At 44.0% G+C, this 20718-nt stretch overlaps 1 protein-coding gene across 5 annotated transcripts in view; it reads left to right on the top strand.

Annotated features, from left to right (window-relative positions):
- Positions 1 to 20718, top strand: part of DDR1 (discoidin domain receptor tyrosine kinase 1) — a 237753-nt gene that overhangs the window by 144092 nt on the left and 72943 nt on the right. The window contains exon 1 of one of the 5 annotated variants that reach the window (XM_068250426.1): positions 11263 to 11377. The exons of 3 other annotated variants lie outside the window; for them this stretch is intronic. The gene's annotated coding sequence lies outside the window, so the exon portion shown is untranslated. Of the gene's footprint in view, positions 1 to 11262; positions 11378 to 11610; positions 11669 to 20718 lie in introns of those variants that run through there. One more of the 5 variants, XM_068250427.1, reaches the window with a different exon arrangement.

Here is a 20718-nt window from a genome sequence, read left to right as displayed (position 1 = left end):
TTTTTTGAGAAATAACATAATTTCTGCATATAACCTATCAATTTGTAATTGGCCCCTGCAAAACGAATTAAAGTGAACCAAGTAGCATTTTTAGCCCCCAGGGTATCTCAACAGCACATTAAAAATGCATGCTAACAATGCAGCTCATTACTAAAAAAAACTATTCAACCTCTTTTTAGATTTAAATGTTTGCTAGAGACTTTTATTACCCTACTTCCGTGGCCTCCCTTCCCCAGAAAGAGCAGCCAGATAAGGATTGCTGTAATTAGCAGTAGCAATGAGAAAACAAAAGCTTTCATCAGCGGGGAAGGGCAAAGAAGTAGTACACTGTGCTTCAAACTGTTTAGTCAGTCACACTTGATTACCTTCACACCTTCCCCTGGATAAATAAGGGCAGAGGGAAGGGGGGGGGGGGGGGTTGGCAGCTCCTGCAGCTATTAGAAACCAGGACAAACTGCAGGAAAGAGGATCCCTTCAAAGCCTCTTTCACATGGGAAGGTGAACAGCTTGCTTGTCGAGCGGTCCAGCCTCCCACCTGCTGGCCACCGAGCAACCCCACGTGTGCCAATGTTTGACACACAGCATGGTTACCCAGTGATTGTACGGTGGCTAGCAGCGTAACTGCAGCGTATCTCAGAGCTGTGAGGAGGCCCCCCACTACAAACATTCCCTTCCTCCAGTAAAGGGGTCCATCCTCCCAAACATGTGTTTTTGTGGCTACACTTGTTATGGGTGTGAAGATCATGATGTTTTATGAGCCTTGTAAGATGGGGCTCCAGGCTGGGAGGGTCATCAAGAGGAGGCAGGGAAAGGGTGTAAACAATGGGGGCCCCATTAAAAGTTTTGCTGGGGGCCCCATGATTTGTATTTACACCCCTGCGGTGGCTGCATCTCCACTCCTCATGCTAAGCGCTAGCACAGGAGTAGCACAGGAGTAGCTGTGAGCAGAGAAGGAGCTTTGGGGGGGCAAGGGGTACATCTGTCCCCGGGCGCAGCATCTGGGGGGGAGGGGGAACAGCAGGTTTTACTTTCCCGGATGCGTCACCATTGAAGAGTCTATGAAAGACGGTGGAAGCATCCAATCTTCTCCCCGCTCCCTCCTGCTCTCTGCCCCGGAGTTTTGCTTTATGTTATCTCCCTGCTGTAATCAGTGCTTGCCATGTTTGCATCAGCAAAGTAGATCATGTGTATTTCCTCGTATCTCCCACCTTTCTAATGCCCGGTACACACAATGCAATTTCCTGCCAGGAGGATGGGTCAAATTGATCATTTCCGGCATGTCCAATCTGGAGAACAGGATGGATTTTGTGCGGTGCTGATCTATAAATCGATCCTGTTCTTAATCAGGTGCAGATCAGACATGCAGGGAATGATTCTAAAACTCAAACATCTCTGGGATGTTATGGTTCACATCTGGTCACGAGGGGGCGCAAAAACGGACTTTGTCCCCGGATGCTGAAAACCCCTAGCTCCGCCTCTGGCTGTGAGGTGCTGAATTCACCACTGTCAGCCTCCCGTGTGGAAAGGTGCCCTAATGGGGCAGTGAAATGTCCAGAAACTGCCCTGTTGCGGAGTCCATGCTTTGCTGGGCCAGAGCTGTTTTGGGACCATAAGGAGGACCATATAGCATATACCGTGGGCAGGTGGTTCCAATGTATTAGCTGATCCTTTTATACTTCAGCCCATTAGGAATTAATATATGTAAACGGAACAGCTGATTGTGGAAAGACATGCAATGCCGCTGCCCTCCATAAATAACTTCTAGCGTGATTTTCCTTTTATTTCATAACTTAGTTCAGCTTTAAGTGGTTTGCCTTTGGCATACGATATGTATTAGCTGTGCATCTGTACATGAGGTTTTACTTTTCAGAATATGCTTTACAGAGAGTCAAGAGGGAATATATTCCTGCAAGTGTGTGTATATATATATGTATATATATATATATAAACAGCAAAGACCCCGTTATGCGGAACTCAGACAACCAGAAGTCTCAACTAACCGGCATGCCTGAAGGATAATGGGGGCTTTGTTTTCTGCGGGTTTTGCAGCTTTTAACCAGTAGCCACGTCAGCTGCAGTATATCTACGCCTCATGGTTGGTCTCTTACTGCTCCAGGGGCGTAGATATTCATCTCCGTGTTTCAGCGGGTGGCGCCTGCGACCCCACCTCCATGGCGGTGTACTTGTACACCGCTCAGTGAATGGGAACACAGTTCCATTCAACGATCAAAGTTCCAGTATCAGTGATCGCCAGCATCAATTTGATGCCTGTAGTCATTGTAATAACATAAGTAACACGTCCACGCATTACTTCCTGTTCGCGTACTTGTAGTACGCTAATAGAGAAAGGGAATAATGAATGAGGACATCTCCGGGCCAAATAGTAAAATTACACCTACATGCATTTAGTTTAGTAAAAAGACCTACACATACCATTAGAATTAACCCCTTACCTCCCACACTCTTCCATAGTTACCCAAATAAAACTTTTGATTAATAAAAAAAAAAAGGACAACTACAAAAGATACATACAATATGTAAATAGTACCTTAGGGACTGAACTTTTTTTTAATATGTATGTCAAGAGTTTATTTTACTCTTAATTTTGAAAATGTGGGCTTATAATTAGTGACAGATGCAAAACTGAAAAAAATGCACCTTTATTTCCAAATAAAATATTGGCACCATACATTGTACTAGGGAAATATTTTACAGTTGTAATAACTGGGACAAATGGGCAAATATAATATGTGGGTTTTAATTACTGTAGCATGTTTTATTTTAAAACTATAAAGGCTGAAATAATGAATTTTTTTTCATTTTTTTTTTCTGATTATTCCCATTAAAAATGCATTTAGCATAAAATAATTTTAACAAAACATTCCATCCAAAGAAAGCCTAATTAGTGGTGAAAAAAGAGATATAGATAATTTTGTTGTGATTAGCAGTGATAATGTTATTGGTGAATGAAAGGAAGTAGCGCTGAAAGATAAAAAATTGGTCTAGACCACAAGGGGAAAACCCCCTCAGTGGTGAAATGGTTAAAATATTTACCGTGATGTGGGTCAGGTGGCACACCGGCTTCAATGCACAGGGAAAGCCATTAGGAGCCTGCTAGGTGCTGCAGGAAAGCTGCTAGTTGTCGCTGAAGGCTCAGTAAGTATTTCCGGGGGTAGGTTTGTGCTTTTTAGGCCGGTTGTTCAAGCAACCGTCCAGCACATGTACCCGGCATCAGGCGATCCCCACTGCTGTATATCTATAATTATCATTTCCAAGCCGCCCACTGTATGTGTGCATGTCCTACCAACCTGCACACGCCCCTTCTTGCCCCACCCCACTCTGATTGACTGTGTTACTGATTGGATGGAGTGTGTGCACAGCGGGATGGCAAGAGGGCACATGCGTCATCCAGAGAGATGGCGCACACTCCTGCCCCGCGCAGTGTAGCGCGCACCACCAGCTAGTACTGGGTTTAATCAAAGTAAGATATTAGACATTCCAATTAGGCATTTTACGTCCATGTTATGGCTAGAAGGTTTTGTTGACTCTACCACTAGTGGCAGATGTCGAGAGCTAACCGTAAGTGGCTACAAGTCGAGAGCTAACCGTAAGTGAAGATGGGCTGACACCCCTAGTGAGCAATGGAGTTCTTTCTTGCCTGGCAGCCACCAGGTCACAACCCCTGGGATTGCCCCACTGGTGACCACAGACAACAGTTGGCACTGCGTTGTGGAATTCCTCGTTCAGATATTAGGCCAAGGTCGAAACTGGGTCACAAGCCAAATGTCAAGGGCAGGCGAAGTGTTGTGTAAATGGGTAACAAGCCAAGGGTCAAAGCTGGCAGAGAGCAATCATAGATTCAGTAAAAAGCCAATATTGCTACCAGGAAAAATTACTGGATCAGGCAAGCCAAGTGGAGATACTAATAGGCTAACCAAAGCTGAAAGAACTCAGAAATCAGCACTGAGTACAGACAGAAGGAGGCTTTTATGGTAAGAGATAGGACGTTCTGGTGAGAATTCCGTGCAGCATGCATGCACAAACAATATGCAAGGTATTGCGCGCTTCATCAAACACACAGAGTGGCAATCTGCCTTGCGCACTTGCAGGTTGCCAACTAGGAGGATGGTGAGTATGACCAGGGCCGGGTCTCTCATGAAGCAAGGTGAAACATTTGCATGAGGTGCAGAGATTTCAGGGGCAGCATTTTTGTACTGTGTGTAGCTGACTGAGGAGAAATGGAGTGGCTGAGGGTGAGCAGTGTGTTTGTCACAGACTCACAGCCCAGCCGGTGTGTTATTGTGTTGAGCTGCAGCACCTCATGTGAGAACATTAAATGAAGCAGAGTAAACCGTCAGGTGCTGTGCGATCATTCCAAATCGGGTGGAGGGCGCATCCTCACAAGTTTGCCCCTGGCAAAGTCTAGAATCGGCCCCCGAGTATGACATTCAGCTACTTTTTTTTGCAGTAGCTGGGGTTTCCACACATAAACAATTCAGGAATGTTATTATTATTGAGTTATAAATCATCAACATATTCCGTGGCACTGTACAAAGTAAGAAACAAACATGGGTTACATAGTAATACAGACCATGGTGCACACCAATATACAAAATACAGAATTGGTTATTACAGTGACAACAGTAACATGATGACTAAAATGTATACCACATTCCAAGACACAACAAGTTGAGAGAGCCCTGTCCTTGTGAGCTTACAATCTAAAGGAATAGGGAGGAAACAAGAGGTAGGGTACTATACAATATGCATACCTAGATGAAGTGCGTTTTTAAGTTATCTAGCAAGGAGTACAACTTGGCCAGAGGTCAAAGAGGGAATGGCCTAAGGTAAAGCTGATTGTCGGAAAAAAGTGAGTTTGAGGGAGCTTTAAAGGTTGTAGAGTGAGGGGTGTGCTGTGGAAGGGCATTCCAGAGAAGGGGTGAAGCACGTGTGAAATCTTGTTTATGTGAATGTGAGGAGGTGATTCTATAGGAAGACAAAAGAAAGTCATGTGCAGATCTGAGATTTTGGTTGGGTTGGTATCTGGAAACTAGTGAGGAGATGTACAGGGGAGAGAGATTGTGGAGAGCTTTGTAGGTTAGGGTTAAGGTATACAGCTAAAAAAAAATACCTATAATTAAAATGACAAAGACTCAAATGCTTCCCTAATGTATCCAACACATCCAAGAAAAAGCCTTGCCTGGAGCTTGAACTATAACCATAAATTATAGTTATTAGCAGGTAGTGTGGCACCGCTGGAAATGACCAATGTACTCTGTGTCAAATTGAGAACAGGAGTGCAAAGACATCGCCTCCGGAGTCCCCAGGGGATGTAAAAAATGCTGATCTGGCAGTTTGACTCTCCGTGCCCTAGAAAAACCTGAAATATCAGTTTCAGGGTGGACTGACCCTTTTAGTCTTGAACATGTAACATGAGCAGTGAATTTAAGTGTTACAGAACAAATATTCCTGAAGTTTTAAACATTTATGAACAGAACAATCAGGACTTAATGAGACCGTTCTTGAGGAGTCACTTTTTTATCGCAATCTTCCCATACAATCCAGATCTGTGCAGCACTTGTGAAATTGTCGCCACATGTACACAGTGACTACTTTGTGCCATTAGTTGCCACGGGACTCTTGGTAGACTTTCTGGCCAGTCTTCCCCCGTTTTCTTTCCAGTTTGGAAGGATGGTTTGGCCCAGGAAGGTTCTTGGTAGTACCTAAGACTTTCTGTTTCTTCATTATAGATTTTTCTGCGCTCCTAGGGATCGGTAAAGCCTTTGAGGTTTTTTTTGTTTGTTTGTGTTCATTTGCATCTTCCAACATATACCTGTCCTCAACTTTATTTCTAAGAACTTCTGACAGTGCCTTGCCACCTGTAGTCGATTGTTTCCTTTCAGTTGCACTACCAAGCACTAAAGAACTGTTTTATTAGCTCTATGCTGAACCAATCAAAATGATTACTATTGACATAGGTGAAAAGCAGTTACCTTGGTGTGCAGTGGAGAAAGTGATTAGCTACACCAGTTATTATTTACACCTGTTTGAGAGAATTCCACATATCTAAACAGCCTAAGCTAAGCATATGTTATGAATCATGTTATGTTGTCTCCTGTCTGCTGGTGGTGGGATTGAGTTGGACTGCCTTGGACTTCCGCTATCCACCAGCAGGTGGCTTGTCATTGCATACAAGGACTTGCAGTTCTTTGTCTGGCCTGCAGAGGCCTGTAATGGAACTCTGATCACTTATCACCGGCTGCTTCCTGTTACATGGACTATATAAGACTGCCTCTTCCTCCAATCAATTGCCAGAACTTCTTTCATCATAGGTCTGAGTGTCTGGACACCTCTGATTACCTGATTCCGTGTACCCTGCACACTTCAATTCCTGTTTCTGTGTTAGTGTTCTGCAAACTGTGGTCTTTCCATACAATACCTGTTTGTTCCGTAACAGCATCACTGGGAGGGTGGAGTAACAGCAATATATAAATATAGGAAGTGCTTCGGATGCTGAAACCAGGCAAATTACTGTAAAAGTGGATATCCTGATTAATTTACTGCATTCTGCTATATGTCACTACAGTGCCTCTTTATTGAACATATTGATCTGAAGTTTTAGGGGTTAATTGGGTCTGTGTTAGGGAAGCAGGAAATTTGGGCACATGAGGCAGGTGGACAAAAAGGGCGCCGCCATTCACTCCCATTATAAATATCGTTTAATGGGCGCCCAACAGGAAAAAAGGGCGCCAGAGAAAAATAACGTTTTAAAAGCGGCGCCCGGAGACTTTTAATGTTTTATAACTGCTTCTCATGATTACACATTATTTAATGATTTATAATTTTTTACACATTATTTTTAAACGAAAAACAGTACAATATTTTTTAAAACATTATTTTTAAACGAAAACTTGTAAAATATTTATTTTTCAAACATTATTTTTAAACGAAAAACCGCACAATATTCTTTAAAACGTTATTAATGCTTATCACAGGGGGTCTTAGGTTTAGGCACCACCAGGAGGGTCTTAGGTTTAGGCACCACCAGGGGGGTCTTAGGTTTAGGCACCACCAGGGGGGTCTTAGGTTTAGGCACCAACAGGGGGGTCTTAGGTTTAGGCACCAACAGGGGGGGTCTTAGGATTAGGCACCAACAGGGGGGTCTAGGGGTTAGGGGTAGGTACAGGGAGGGTTACTTAGTAATTTTTTTTTTAAACGTTATACGTTTCACTTTTTAAACGGAAGATTAACGTTTTTACAATTGCCGATTTTATACACATTATTTAATGATTTATAACTTTATAAAACATTATTTTTAAACGAAATATAGCACAATTTTTTTTGAAACGTTATTCATGCTTAGCGTTTAAAACTGTGCGCCCTTTTTTCCCGGCGCCCTTTTTTAACGTACGCCTGTGTTAGATTTGGGTTTACCAGTTACTTGAGTTCCAAAAGTTCTGTATTTCATCAAATGGCCACCTGGCCAGGAGTCTGCTCGTCATCATCAACATTTGTAATAGTTTTCAGAATCTCACCGTCAGAGATAGTTCATTTAACGTGTTTTATTTTAGGGAGTTGATCTTAGTGAGATTTATACTTTCAAGGAATTCAATGGTAGCTTTTTCTAAATTCTTGTTGGAGATTTCTATATCATTTAAGTAGTACTCCCTGATGATATACTGTAGATTCTAGCTGGGTCAGAGGTAACTTCTCCTTTAGGTGTTTTCCCTTTGTTTGAGTTTCCTAGTGAGGAGTTTATTTAGCTTGTTTTGAAAAGACTTGTAGCATTTTACGTTAGTCCATCTAATTCCATTTTCCATTCTACAAGGGAGGACTTGGTTCAATTGCAGTTCTGTATCTGCTATTCATTTCTCTATCTATTGGGGGAAGGTGGGAGGGGTATTGATTGGCTTTCTCCTACTTTAACATTTAAATTGTATATTATATAGTGTCTCTGGTCTTATTTAAAGAGAACCTGTGTTAAAGACAGCGCAAGTTTTTTTTATACTTACCTAGGCTTTCCGTCCAGGTTTCCCTTAGTTAGGGCTTCCAGTCCGTTCTCTCGCAGTAAGCCCAGGTAAAGTCCCAGACTGAGCCCGCCAGGGACTACTGCCTGGCTGCGCATGCAGAATAGTCCCCAACTACCGGGGCTGCCAGCAGGAGAACGGCCGGGACCAGACAGACACCGAGGGAGCCCACAGTCTACACTAGCCTACACCTAACTAGAAGCAGTTTTCGTTAGTGTCTTGGTGAATCTCAGAGGTCCTTCTTTTTTGCGTTGGTTTGGTCTTCGCTGCTGCAGGTTGCTTAGGTGCCCAAGAAAGTAAGTTCCTCTGGAGTAGAAACACAATCTTTAGTATTGCGGACTTTGTTCCACGGTTTAAATATTTGCTGGTTCATAAACATTTAAAGATATTATCTTTTCCTTATGTATCCGTTTCAAAAGTTCAAATGTAATTTGAGTGGAGTTACAGTATGCCATGCTCCCTCACGCAGTTGTTTTTAAGGGGGTAGAGATTTAAATTGATTGGCCAGATGTAGAAGTGGTTGGCCAGTGTCTAATTGGCTTTATAGCTGTCCAATTTCTTACTGGCCTCTAGTCCAGGATGAAGTATCTCGAGCTGAGTCTTCACTACATTAAGGATTCATTCTCCTTCAGAGTTATTAATAAACAGCTACATATGCTGACATGTCGAGCCCCATCTATCGAGCAGATTAGCTCGATGTAGGAAATGAGTTTGATCAGGAGCAGTATGATGGGGGAGTTTGATGATAAGATCCCTTTAGGCTGGTTTTACGCCTGGCCAATGCGTTGCCGTGTGATGCTCCGCCCCATTGCATCACACTGCAAAAATTTTTATATAACCCTGCAGCAGAGGGCGCCATTATGGTCATATGCATAGCGCTGCCGCCCTCCGCACACTTTTCGCCACCCCTCGACCCCAATGACATACTGCCTGCTGGACAGGAAGTAAGTCGCTGAGTTTCCAAGGTTTCCCCGACGTATTCACGTATGCGTGCTGCACCATCGCCAACAAATATAACCAGTTATGCCCCCCCCCCATACTACATAGGCCCCTTAAGTCTCTGGTCCTTAAAGGGGAACTGAAGAGAGAGGTATATGGAGGCTGTCCTGTTTATTTCCTTTTAATCAATACCAGTTGCCTGGCAGCCCCGCTGGTCTATTTCTCTGCAGTAGTATCTGATTAAAACCAGAAACAAGCATGCAGCTAGTCTTGTCAGATCAGACTTATAAGTCTGAACCACTGAAACACCTGATCTGCTGCATGCTTGTTCAGGGGCTATGGCTAATAGTATTAGAGGCAGAGGATCAGCAGGGCTGCCAGGCAACTGGTATTGTCTAAAAGGAAATAAACATGACAGCCTCCATATACCTCTCTCTTCAGTTCCCCTTTAAGGGGTACTTCTGGTACTGAAGTGGTTAGAACACTTGTGTTGCCCATTGACTTACATGACTTGGTACAGACTCAGGGCTCGTTCACTCTAGGGGCGTTTTTGCCCTTTTGTAAAAGCGCAGGCAATTTTCAAAATCGCCCATAAAACGTTTGTGCAACGAATCTCTATGAGAAGGTTCATATCAGCGTGTTGCGCCTGCTTTGCAGTCGGCAAAGAGGTGCCTGTACCATTTTTGGGGCGTTTTTGCTGTAATGGAAGGTATAGGAAAAATGCAAAACGCTCACAAAATCGCTTAACGCATCGATTGCGTTCGCATTTTTAAGAATAGTGAATTTATTTTCCAGGTCAAAGAGTTCACTTCCTGACTTGCGTCACAGAGGGAATTACAAAACCGCTATGGAAAAGCGCTTAGAAAAGCGCTTTTACCAGAAACGCAGCGCGTAGTGGAGCGCCGGAGGGGTGAAAAAAAGCCCTAATCGCGTATACCACAAAAAAAAAATCTTAAGCAAAATACGTAATTTTTGAATTCAAACCACATCGGTCCTTCATTACTAGTTTGTCTTCATATTAACATTTGAAATTAAAAAATATATCTATTTACAGTAATGGGAATAAAGTTTGGAGACAATTAAAACATTTTTCGACAGTAGAATACATAAATCTGTACATCAGTCCTGAAAGAGGGATAAAAGAGGGACAGAGGGATTTGTTTTCAAAGAGGGACTGTCTCTCCACAAAAAAGGGGACAGTTGGAAGCTATCCTACCTAATAAAAGGCAAGTGTCCCTGCGTCCCATGCTTTTTTGCACTGCGCATGTGCAGGGAGGGAAGCAAAGACACAGCCAGACCTCGGGGAGGACAGGGCCAAAAGGGGCGGGCGGCGAGTGCGCGGCGGGGACATGCGCGCTGATGTGAATAGTGACAGACCTAGTCCGTTTTTTAAACGGGCTACAGTCACTAGTGTAATATATTATTGTAAAAATTGGATTATATACGGTAAAACTGAAAGTTTTTTTTTTTAAAGAGAACCTGAACTTAAAATAAAAATTTAAAATAACCATACACAGGTTATACTTACATCCTGTGTAGTCTACTCCTCAATCTCTTTCTCCTCTCCTGCGTCCCATTTGTCCACTGTGATCAGTGGATTTCTCTGTCCTCCATTTTAAAAATGGCCATTACCCCATAACAGCTTCCTGGTCAGCACACAACATCGCCCACTTGAGCCATAGGGAAACATGGACATTACCTTACACATTCAGTTGTAACTGACAGCTGCTGATATATAACTGACAGCAACTGGTATATTTCAGTTCTGACAAAATATTGTCAGAACTGGAAGGGATCACTGTAAGAAGAAAATGGTGAGCTTCTGAGAGTAACTGACGATGAGGTTAGCATGTAATATTCATTTGTAGCTACATCATGTGTTTATTTTAAATTATTTTCCTTGCTTAAGGTTCCCTTTAAGTTAGACATTAAAAGTTATCATCTTTTCAAAAAGAAGTTTGTTTTTTGCCCCAGCACATATTTTTGCAGAGGGCTAACTTAGTTCCCCAGGGTAGAGCAGCCAGCAACAATCTCCTGGCTGCCATGCACTGGTCTTCCTCCTCAGGGCAGGATGTTACCTGACCCCCCTCAGCCCCACCACAGCTATTGTTGGCAGCAGAGAGACCCCACTGCAGGAAATGGCCAGTAAATGCTAGGAAGTGCTGTTAGGGCAGCAATGAAAGCCTGCAAAAAATGGAAATGAGGACAGTGAAAGAATGAGTTAAGACCAGAGGGGAGGGGAGCTGAGACAAGTGAATGCCAGGCTAGGTGGGGGAGGAGGAATGAAGGAGGAGGAGGAGAGAGACACTCTGAGGGAGAGACAGTTCCTGGCTGACCCTAGGGAGACAGACCTGGGCATGTCCACCCTGCTAGCAGCACCTGGGCCAGAGCTGCAGGAAGTGGCACACAAGGTAAGGGGATGGGGGCAGAAAGTTACAATGTAAAAACTACAGACAATGGAAGTGAGTGTGAAGAGTGGGAGCTGCTGCTGCTGTCAGACAGGTGTTTGCATACAAGGGAGGAGAGGCTGCTGGTATTTGCAGGAGAGGCTGTGTGGGTTTGCTGCTCTGCCTGACATGCCTCTGCTTGTAAATCACAGAGAGAAAGTATTGTATATAGTGTCACTTTCCCAGTCCCAGCCTGGCACCAGCTCTCCCCTCGCTGTCCACAAAAGTGGCAAATTCAGAATGGCTGCATTGTGGGTAAGAGTTGTGACTGTTTGCCTTGTTTTCAGACTGACAAAGACGTCTGTAGAGCAATGAGAATATGCGGAACCGTCCGCAAGGAGCTTACAATCTAATGTTCATAATGAATGGATAACCCTAGGATAGGATTAACTTGTTTGATTTTCGTGGGGTGGCGTTTGGAGCGGCTGCAATAGTGCTAATGGCTTCTACCCCTTCCCTGCCTTGCTTTCAATCTTAACTCTTCCTGCTGACGAATGTTAACCCCTTTCTTACCTGGTTATTAGTCCTAACTCCTTTCTTACCTGGTTACTAGTCCTAACTTCTTTCTTACTTGGTTTCTAGTCCTAACCCCTTTCTTACCTGGTTACTGGTCCTAACCCCTTTCTTACCTGGTTACTGGTCCTAACCCCTTTCTTACCTGGTTACTGGTCCTAACCCCTTTCTTACCTGGTTACTGGTCCTAACCCCTTTCTTACCTGGTTACTGGTCCTAACCCCTTTCTTACCTGGTTACTGGTCCTAACCCCTTTCTTACCTGGTTACTGGTCCTAACCCCTTTCTTACCTGGTTACTGGTCCTAACCCCTTTCTTACCTGGTTACTGGTCCTAACCCCTTTCTTACCTGGTTACTGGTCCTAACCCCTTTCTTACCTGGTTACTGGTCCTAACCCCTTTCTTACCTGGTTACTGGTCCTAACCCCTTTCTTACCTGGTTACTGGTCCTAGCCCCTTTCTTACCTGGTTACTAGTCCTAACTCCTTTTTTACCTGGTTACTAGTCCTAACGCCTTTCGGACCTGACCCTAAACATTCCTGATGACTAAATGTATCCATATCCCCAGTGCCTAGTACACACCATGCAATTGTCCTGCCAAATCATCTTTCAATAATTTCTGGCGTGTCCCATCTGCTTCCAATCGAGAAAGGGATCGATTTTGTGCAGTACTGATCTCCAAATTTTTCGAACGTAAGCAGATCGGATATGCTAGAGATTATCGAACAACAGGAAATTTGCCGTTGATCGGACATGAAAATTGTATGGCGTAACCAGCCTAACTGGTGCCTAATATTCACGGACCACTATCATGAAAAATTTTAAAATTTGAAATACATGTGAACACATACAATTAAGAAGTATGTTTCTTCCTGAGTACAATGAGCTGTAAATTACTTTTCTCCCATATTGCTGTCACTTACAGTAGTTAGTAGAAATCTTACAGAGCTGACAGGTTTTTGGCTAGTCCATCTGTTCATGGAGGATTCTCAGTATTTTTTCTTTACAAAAGCGCTCCCTAAAATGGATCTATGCAAAGATGCAGGCAGCCCCCCCACAAGTTTGCACACTATTCTGGCAGTTGGACTGAGCAACTGCTGTTCCCTAAGTGCTTTTGAAAATAAAGAAAACCCTGCGAATACCCTATGAGGAGATGGGCTAGTCCAAAACCTGTCAGTTCTTTCAGATTTTTCTACTATGAGTGACAGCAACATAGGAGAAAAGTAATTTATATCACATTTTACTCTGGGAGAAATGTACTTTTTATTTATGTGTTTTCGTGTATTTTAAGTTTTAAGTGAGAGGGATAGATGGAGGCTTCCATATTTATTTTCTTTTAAGCAAAACCAGTTGCCTGGCTGTCCTGCTGATTCTCTGTTTCTAAAGGTGCCCATACATCTAGCAATCGTGCAGTACGATCGACCATTCCATTCAATCATTTATAGAATCGAGAGGGAATCGAGAGTTCCAGAATTTCCAACTGATGAAAAGTGGCTGATTTCATGTCGAATTGAGCAGCTTACATGAGCGAGGAGGATGCAAGATATCGGTCAATCGCACAGGAATCGGCTACTGTACACATATCATTCCATCGATTTTTGCATTCAGAGCATTTATTTATTTATTGTATTTAGAAAGCACCAACATCAGCAGCATGGTGGCATAGTGGTTAGCGCTCTCGCCTTGCAATGCTGGGTCCCCGGTTCAAATCCCAGCCAGGTCAACATCTGCAAGGAGTTTGTATGTTATCCCTGTGTCTGCGTGGGTTTCCTTTGGGTACTCCGGTTTCCTCCCACATACCAAAAACATACAGATAAGTTAATTGGCTTCCCCTAAATTGGCCCTAGACTACAATACATACACTACACGATGCATACATAGACATATGACTATGGTAGGGACTAGATTGTGAGCTCCTTCGAGGGACAGTTAATGACAAGACTATATGTACTCTGTACAGCGCTGCGGAAGATGTCAGTGCTATATAAATACTAAATAATAATAACATATTACGCAGGGCTGGAGACACAACATTGGTCAGATTGATTAGTGAAGGTGAATTGCATAGGAATCGCTTGTAGTGTGTGGGACACTAGTCAATCGACTTTCGATCAACTATACAGAAGTCGATTCCCCAATAAATTGGATCGCTTTGTTGATTGAATCAGAATCGCTAGATGTGTGGCTACCTTTATACTGTTAGCCATAGACCCGGAACAAGCATGCAGCAGATCAGGTGTTTCTGACATTATTGTCAGATCTGACAAGATTAGCTACATGCTTGTTTCTGGTGTGATTCAGACACTACTAGAGCTAAATAGATCAGCAGGGCTGCCAGGCAACTGGTATTGTTGAGGCCGCCTGGAGCCCACTAAATTTTGCAAAACACTATCGCAATCGCTAGCGTTGTTGTTCAGAGTTTTGTAAGCGATTTAATGAGCGTTTTCCGGTGCTTTTGGGAGAGATTTTTAAAAGTGTCAGCTTTTTGCCAGCGATTGTGTAGCGATTTGCGATTAGCGATTTTAATTCTGATTGGTCCTTTCAATGTATCAGAATTTTATTACAGCTTGCAATCGTACGCAAATCGATATGTGTAGCGATTCATGAGTGATTTGCCAGTGCTTCAATACATTACATTGAAGCGCAAGCGCTCCCAAAATGCTGCATGTCCTACGATTGCGATTTTGCTAATCGCAATCGCTACTTTGGAATTTGTCACATTTATTTACATTGGCAGAGCGTTTAGGGAAAGCGCTAGCGATTTAAAGTGCTCCCTAAATGCTCAAAAAATCGCTCTAGTGGGCTCCAGCCCTCAAAGGAATTAAATATGGCAGCCTCCATATTCTTGTCACTAGAATTGTCCTTTAACCCTTTCTGGTGACTAATCTTTATCTCTTCCTTGCTGGGTACATGAGCTTAGCTCTGCCTAGTCCAGTGATGACTAACCTTGGCACTCCAGCTGTGACAAAACTACAAATCCCATCATGCCTCTGCCTCCCTGAGTTATGCTTAGAGCTGTCAGAGTATTGCAATGCCTCATGGGACTTGTAGTTCCACCACAGCTGGAGTGCCATGGTTAGACATCACTGGCCTAGTCCCTAAAGCCTACTAGCCATGCCAGATGAAAATATTGTTTGAGCCATTCCATGAAAGACAGATTTCACAGTTTTGGATGACAATCATATAAATGTAGCTAAATGACAATGACGAGCAAAGATATTGGGTATTCTGCTCGATCCAACTGGTCAATCGACTAATGGGCAGATGTTGTGCAGTCAGACAGTGTGTACAAGTCATTCAATCAAGAGCCTGTGCGCATGTCATGTGAAATGTCACTTTTCGCTTGCATGCGCAGTCTTGAAATTACATTGTTTGGAATATTAGCGCGTGTAAATAACATTGTCTAAACTACTTGTCATTTCTTTTTGCCAGGAAAGATCATTTGAGTTGTTTGTGTGTGCAGACTTTTATCTCACGTGTGTACGGACCTTAGCAGTGTTCTTCCCTGGCGCTTTTAGCCGCGTGCTCCACTCGGCTAGTTTTGGTGGCCACCCGGCTGTCATCAGCTCACCACCTCCTATGCTGTAAGCAGGGTTGCCCTGCATTCTTTCACCGCCCCCCACCCGGCTACTTTTTCATGCCACCCGGCTGGAAAAAAATTCTGGGGAGAACGCTGCTTAGCATGCCCCCCTTCTGCCTGGTGCCTAACCTTAACACACCACCTAGTGTCCTGCCTTATGCTAATTGTATTTCCCCCTCTATCTGCTGCCTACCTTTCCTGCAGTGTGTAAAGGGCTGCTGGTGCACACCAAGAGCGGTTCTGAGCGTTTTTAAAAACGCTTGCGGTTTGAAAACCGCTTGGCTAATGTATTTCAATGGGATGGTACAGACCAGAGCGATTCGTTTTTTCACAAACGCAAACTCGGGTCCTGCAGAATATTTGCTGATTTCTGAGGTGATTCTGCCTCAATGTTAAGTTTAGGAAAGTGGAAAATCGCTCTGAAAAGCGCTAGATCACAGCGATTTTCCAAGCGTTTTTGTTACAGAAGCATTCAGTTACAGCTCTACTGTAACAAAAAATAAAAAATGCTATACCAAAACGCGCCAAAAATCGCTGGGTATGTGTAGAAAATGGCTCTGCACATGCCTAGAATTGCTCTGAAAAAAACACTTCAAAAAACGCTGAGCGTTTTTGGATACGCTAGCGGTTTTTGGTGTGCACTGGCCCTAACATTACATTCTACTTTTGATAAGTAAGGTTGTGTGCAGTTCAATGTTATTTTAGTATTATTATTAAAAGTTATTAAAGTTATTTGCAGCCAGTGGAACAGTGCGCTGTGTACTCTGGTAGGAACACTGTTACTATGTGATGGTCCAAAAACTTTCACCTTGCTGTAGGAGTTGTTAGTTGTCCAGAAGAGGGATCATTATTCATCTACAGGTCAGTAGATAGTAGATATAGTGCTGTGCGGGATTGGGCTGGATCCTGTGCACATTTCTGGCACTATCTGATGCAGCACTAACTGGTGAATGGGAATATATGTTTCCTGAGCTAATGAGATTGATTTTTACTATTAAAAATACTTTTATTTTCTCATTTCATAGTGAAAAATACACTCTGTAGCATTATTTCAGAATCAAATATCTTCACCATAAATTGTGACCGAAACGTAATCTAAGTTTTGTGATAAACAGTACGAATAACCAAACAAAATTTGTGTTTTTTATCTACAGTAGCACTTTTTATTTTTAAACTGGAATTAGTAAAACTGAGAAATGTTTTTTCTATTTTTTTCTTTGTTTTCCTATTAAAATTCATAGAAAACAAAATTGTTCGCGGGAAAAAATGCCATACAATGAAAGCCTAGTTTGTCTTGAAAAAAACAATATATATTTCATTTCTGTGTCGTAAGCAGGGCCGTTTCTACGGCCGTGCGGCCCGTGCCGCCGCACTGAGCGCTGCTGGGAGGGGGGCGCTATGATGGAGGGGGGAGCCGCAGCCGCGGGGAGGGCAGCCCGACCTCTCCCTCCCTCTCTCCGGGGCGCCCTCCATGCGATCTCCCCTCGGACTGCAGAGTAATGCAGCAGGGAAGCGCTGTGCATAACTACTCACCTCGCTGGTTCCAAGTGCTGCTCTCTCGCCGCCAGTCTCATCTCTCCATACACGCTGATACACACACACGCTGCTTCCGGCTAAACAGGAAGCAGCATGTATCAGCGTGTCTGGAGAGATATTGGGGCAGCTACCTATCTAACCTATCTTGGGGGGCACCTACCTATATAACCTATACTGGGGGGAACCTACCTATCTAACCTATACTGGGGGGCAGCTACCTATCTAACCTATACTGGGGGGCACCTGCCTAACCTATATTGGGGCAGCTACCTATCTAACCTATCCTGGGGGGCACCTACCTATCTAACCTATACTGGGGGGCAGCTACCTATCTAACCTGGGGGGCAGCTACCTAATCTAACCTATACTGAGGGGGCAGCTACCTAATCTAACCTATACAGGGGGGCACCTACCTATCTAACCTATACTGGGGGGCAGCTACCTATCTAACCTATAGTGGGAGCATTAACTTATCCAACCTGTATTGGGGGCACCTACCTACCTAGCCTATACAGGTAACAACTATACTGGCTACCTATATTGGAGGCACCTACCTAACTAACCTATACTGGGGGCATCTACCTATCTAACCTATGCTGGGGGCAACTATTCTGGCTACCTATATTAGAGGCACCCACCTAGCTAACCTGTACTGGGGGCACCTACTACCTATCTAACCTATACTGGGGGCAACTATACTGGCTACCTATACTGGAGGCACCTACCTGGCTAATCTATACCGGAGGCAACTATACTAGCTCACCTATGCCTGGCTACCTATACTGGGGGGACCTATTCTGGGGGAATCTATACTGAGTGCAACTAGACCTGGCTAACCTATACTGCGGGCACCCATACCTTGCTGCGGGGGGGCGCAATTTTTACACCCTCGCTCTGGGTGCATTTTAGCCTGGAAACTGCACTGGTCGTAAGTAGGGATAAAATTATTTCTGATTAAATAAGGACATAGCTAAACTGTCAAAACTGCTCTGGTCAATAAGTGGGAAACAAGGTCTGGATGCGAAGTGGTTAAGGTCCATACCCACGGAACGATTTCACCTGTCAAAATGACAAATAAATGATGGTACCAACTAACAGTGTGTACAGTGGAGGAAATGATTATTTGACCCCTCACTGATTTTGTAAGTTTGTCCAATGACAAAGAAATGAAAAGTCTCAGAACAGTATCATTTCAATGGTAGGTTTATTTTAACAGTGGCAGATAGCACATCAAAAGGAAAATTGAAAAAATAACCTTAAATAAAAGATAGCAACTGATTTGCATTTCATTGAGTGAAATAAATTTTTGAACCCTCTAACAATAAAAGACTTAATACTTAGTGGAAAAACCCTTGTTTGCAAGCACAGAGGTCAAACGTTTCTTGTAATTGATGACCAAGTTTGCACACATTTTAGGAGGAATGTTGGTCCACTCCTCTTTGCAGATCATCTCTAAATCCCTAATGTTTCGAGGCTGTCTCTGTGCAACTCTGAGCTTGAGCTCCCTCCATAGGTTTTCTATTGGATTAAGGTCCGGAGACTGACTAGGCCACTCCATGACCTTAATGTGCTTCTTCTTGAGCCACTCCTTTGTTGCCTTTGCTGTATGTTTTGGGTCATTGTCGTGCTGGAACACCCATCCACGACCCATTTTCAGTTTCCTGGCAGAGGGAAGGAGGTTGTCGTTCAGGATTTCACGATACATGGCTCCGTCCATTTTCCCGTTAATGCGATTAAGTTGTCCTGTGCCCTTAGCAGAAAAACACCCCCAAAGCAAAATGTTTCCACCCCCATGCTTGACGGTGAGGACGTGTGTTTTGGGGGTCATAGGCAGCATTTTTCTTCCTCCAAACACAGCGAGTTGAGTTAATGCCAAAGAGCTCTATTTTGGTCTCATCAGACCACAGCACCTTCTCCCAGTCACTCACAGAATCATTCAGGTGTTCATTGGCAAACTTCAGACGGGCCTGCACATGTGCCTTCTTGAGCAGGGGGACCTTGTGAGCCCTGCAGGATTTTAATCCATTGCGGTGTAATGTGTTTCCAATGGTTTTCTTGGTGACTGTGGTCCCTGCTAATTTGAGGTCATTCACTAACTCCTCCCGTGTAGTTCTAGGATGCTTTTTCACCTTTCTCAGAACCATTGACACCCCACGAGGTGAGATCTTGCGTGGAGCCCCAGAGCGAGGTCGATTGATGGTCATTTTGTGCTCCTTCCATTTTCGAACAATCGCACCAACAGTTGTCACCTTCTCTCCCAGCTTCTTGCTAATGGTTTTGTAGCCCATTCCAGCCTTGTGCAGGTCTACAATTTTGTCTCTGACATCCTTGGACAGCTCTTTGGTCTTTCCCATGTTGGAGAGTTTGGAGTCTGCTTGATTGATTGATTGATTCTGTGGACAGGTGTCTTTTATACAGGTGACTAGTTAAGACAGGTGTCCTTAATGAGGGTGACTAATTGAGTAGAAGTGTCTAACCACTCTGTGGGAGCCAGAACTCTTAATGGTTAGTAGGGGTTCAAAAACTTATTTCACTCAATGAAATGCAAATCAGTTGCTATCTTTTATTTAAGGTTATTTTTTCGATTTTCCTTTTGATGTGCTATCTGCCACTGTTAAAATAAACCTACCATTGAAATGATACTGTTCTGAGACTTTTCATTTCTTTGTCATTGGACAAACTTACAAAATCAGTGAGGGGTCAAATAATTATTTCCTCCACTGTAGATATCTTTCAAAGAAATGCAGTAAGGCTTTGTTCTCATCTAAAATCGAAATCGCTGACTCCAGCAATTTTTTTGCGCGTTTTTTTTGTCTCCCGGCCCTCCACTGTGCGATAAAATGATTTGTGAGCGTTTTGCCCTTTCCCTATACCTTCCATTGTAGCAAAATCGCCCTGAAAATGGTACATGCAGCGCTTTGCTAAATGGAAAGCGGATGAAACGCGCTGATATGGACTATCCCATAAAGAATCATTGCACGATCGCTTTAACCACTTGTGGACCGCAGTGTTAACCCTCCCCCTAGTGACCAGGCCATTTTTAGTTAAATAGGCCACTACAGCTTTAAGGCCAAGCTGCAAGGCCGCACAACACAGCACACGAGTGATTTCCCCCCCCCCCCTCTCCCCCTACCAACAGAGCTCTCTGTTGGTGGGGTCTGATCGCCCTCCCCCCCCCCCCCCCTCCAGTGTTTGTTTTTTTTAAATAAATATTTATTTACATTACTTTTAATAAAATCCTGCATTTTTTGAATTAAGTTTATTACCCTTACTCCCTCCCTCCCCCCCCCCCCCCCCACACCAGCCAATCAGTGCGATCGGCTTCAGCCTATCACAGCGGATGGCTTCCCTGTGTCCGAGGGGGACAGCCGTGTCACACGGCTGTTCCCAGTACAGCGCTGCCTTCGATCGCAGCAGTTTCGCCGTCTAGGTCTCCCGAGCGGCAATCGCCGCTCGGAGACTGAAGGCGGGTGGAGCAGGAGATGCGCGCACAGCCTGCGTGCGATCTCCTGCTAGCCCCATAGACAGCCGCTCACGCCAATAGGCATGGAGCGGTCCTGGGGCTGCCGCACTGCTCGTGCCAATGGGCGTGGAGCAGTTGGCAAGAGGTTAAAGGCGATTTTCAAGATTGCCGGCACTCCAAAAACCCGAAAACGCCCTAGGTGTGAACAAGCTCT

Source organism: Hyperolius riggenbachi, chromosome 8, assembly GCF_040937935.1.
Source record: "Hyperolius riggenbachi isolate aHypRig1 chromosome 8, aHypRig1.pri, whole genome shotgun sequence".
NCBI classification, from domain to species: domain Eukaryota; kingdom Metazoa; phylum Chordata; class Amphibia; order Anura; family Hyperoliidae; genus Hyperolius; species Hyperolius riggenbachi.
The sequence above is the reverse complement of the archived record's forward strand: the minus strand, read 5'-3'. Positions and strand labels throughout refer to the sequence as shown.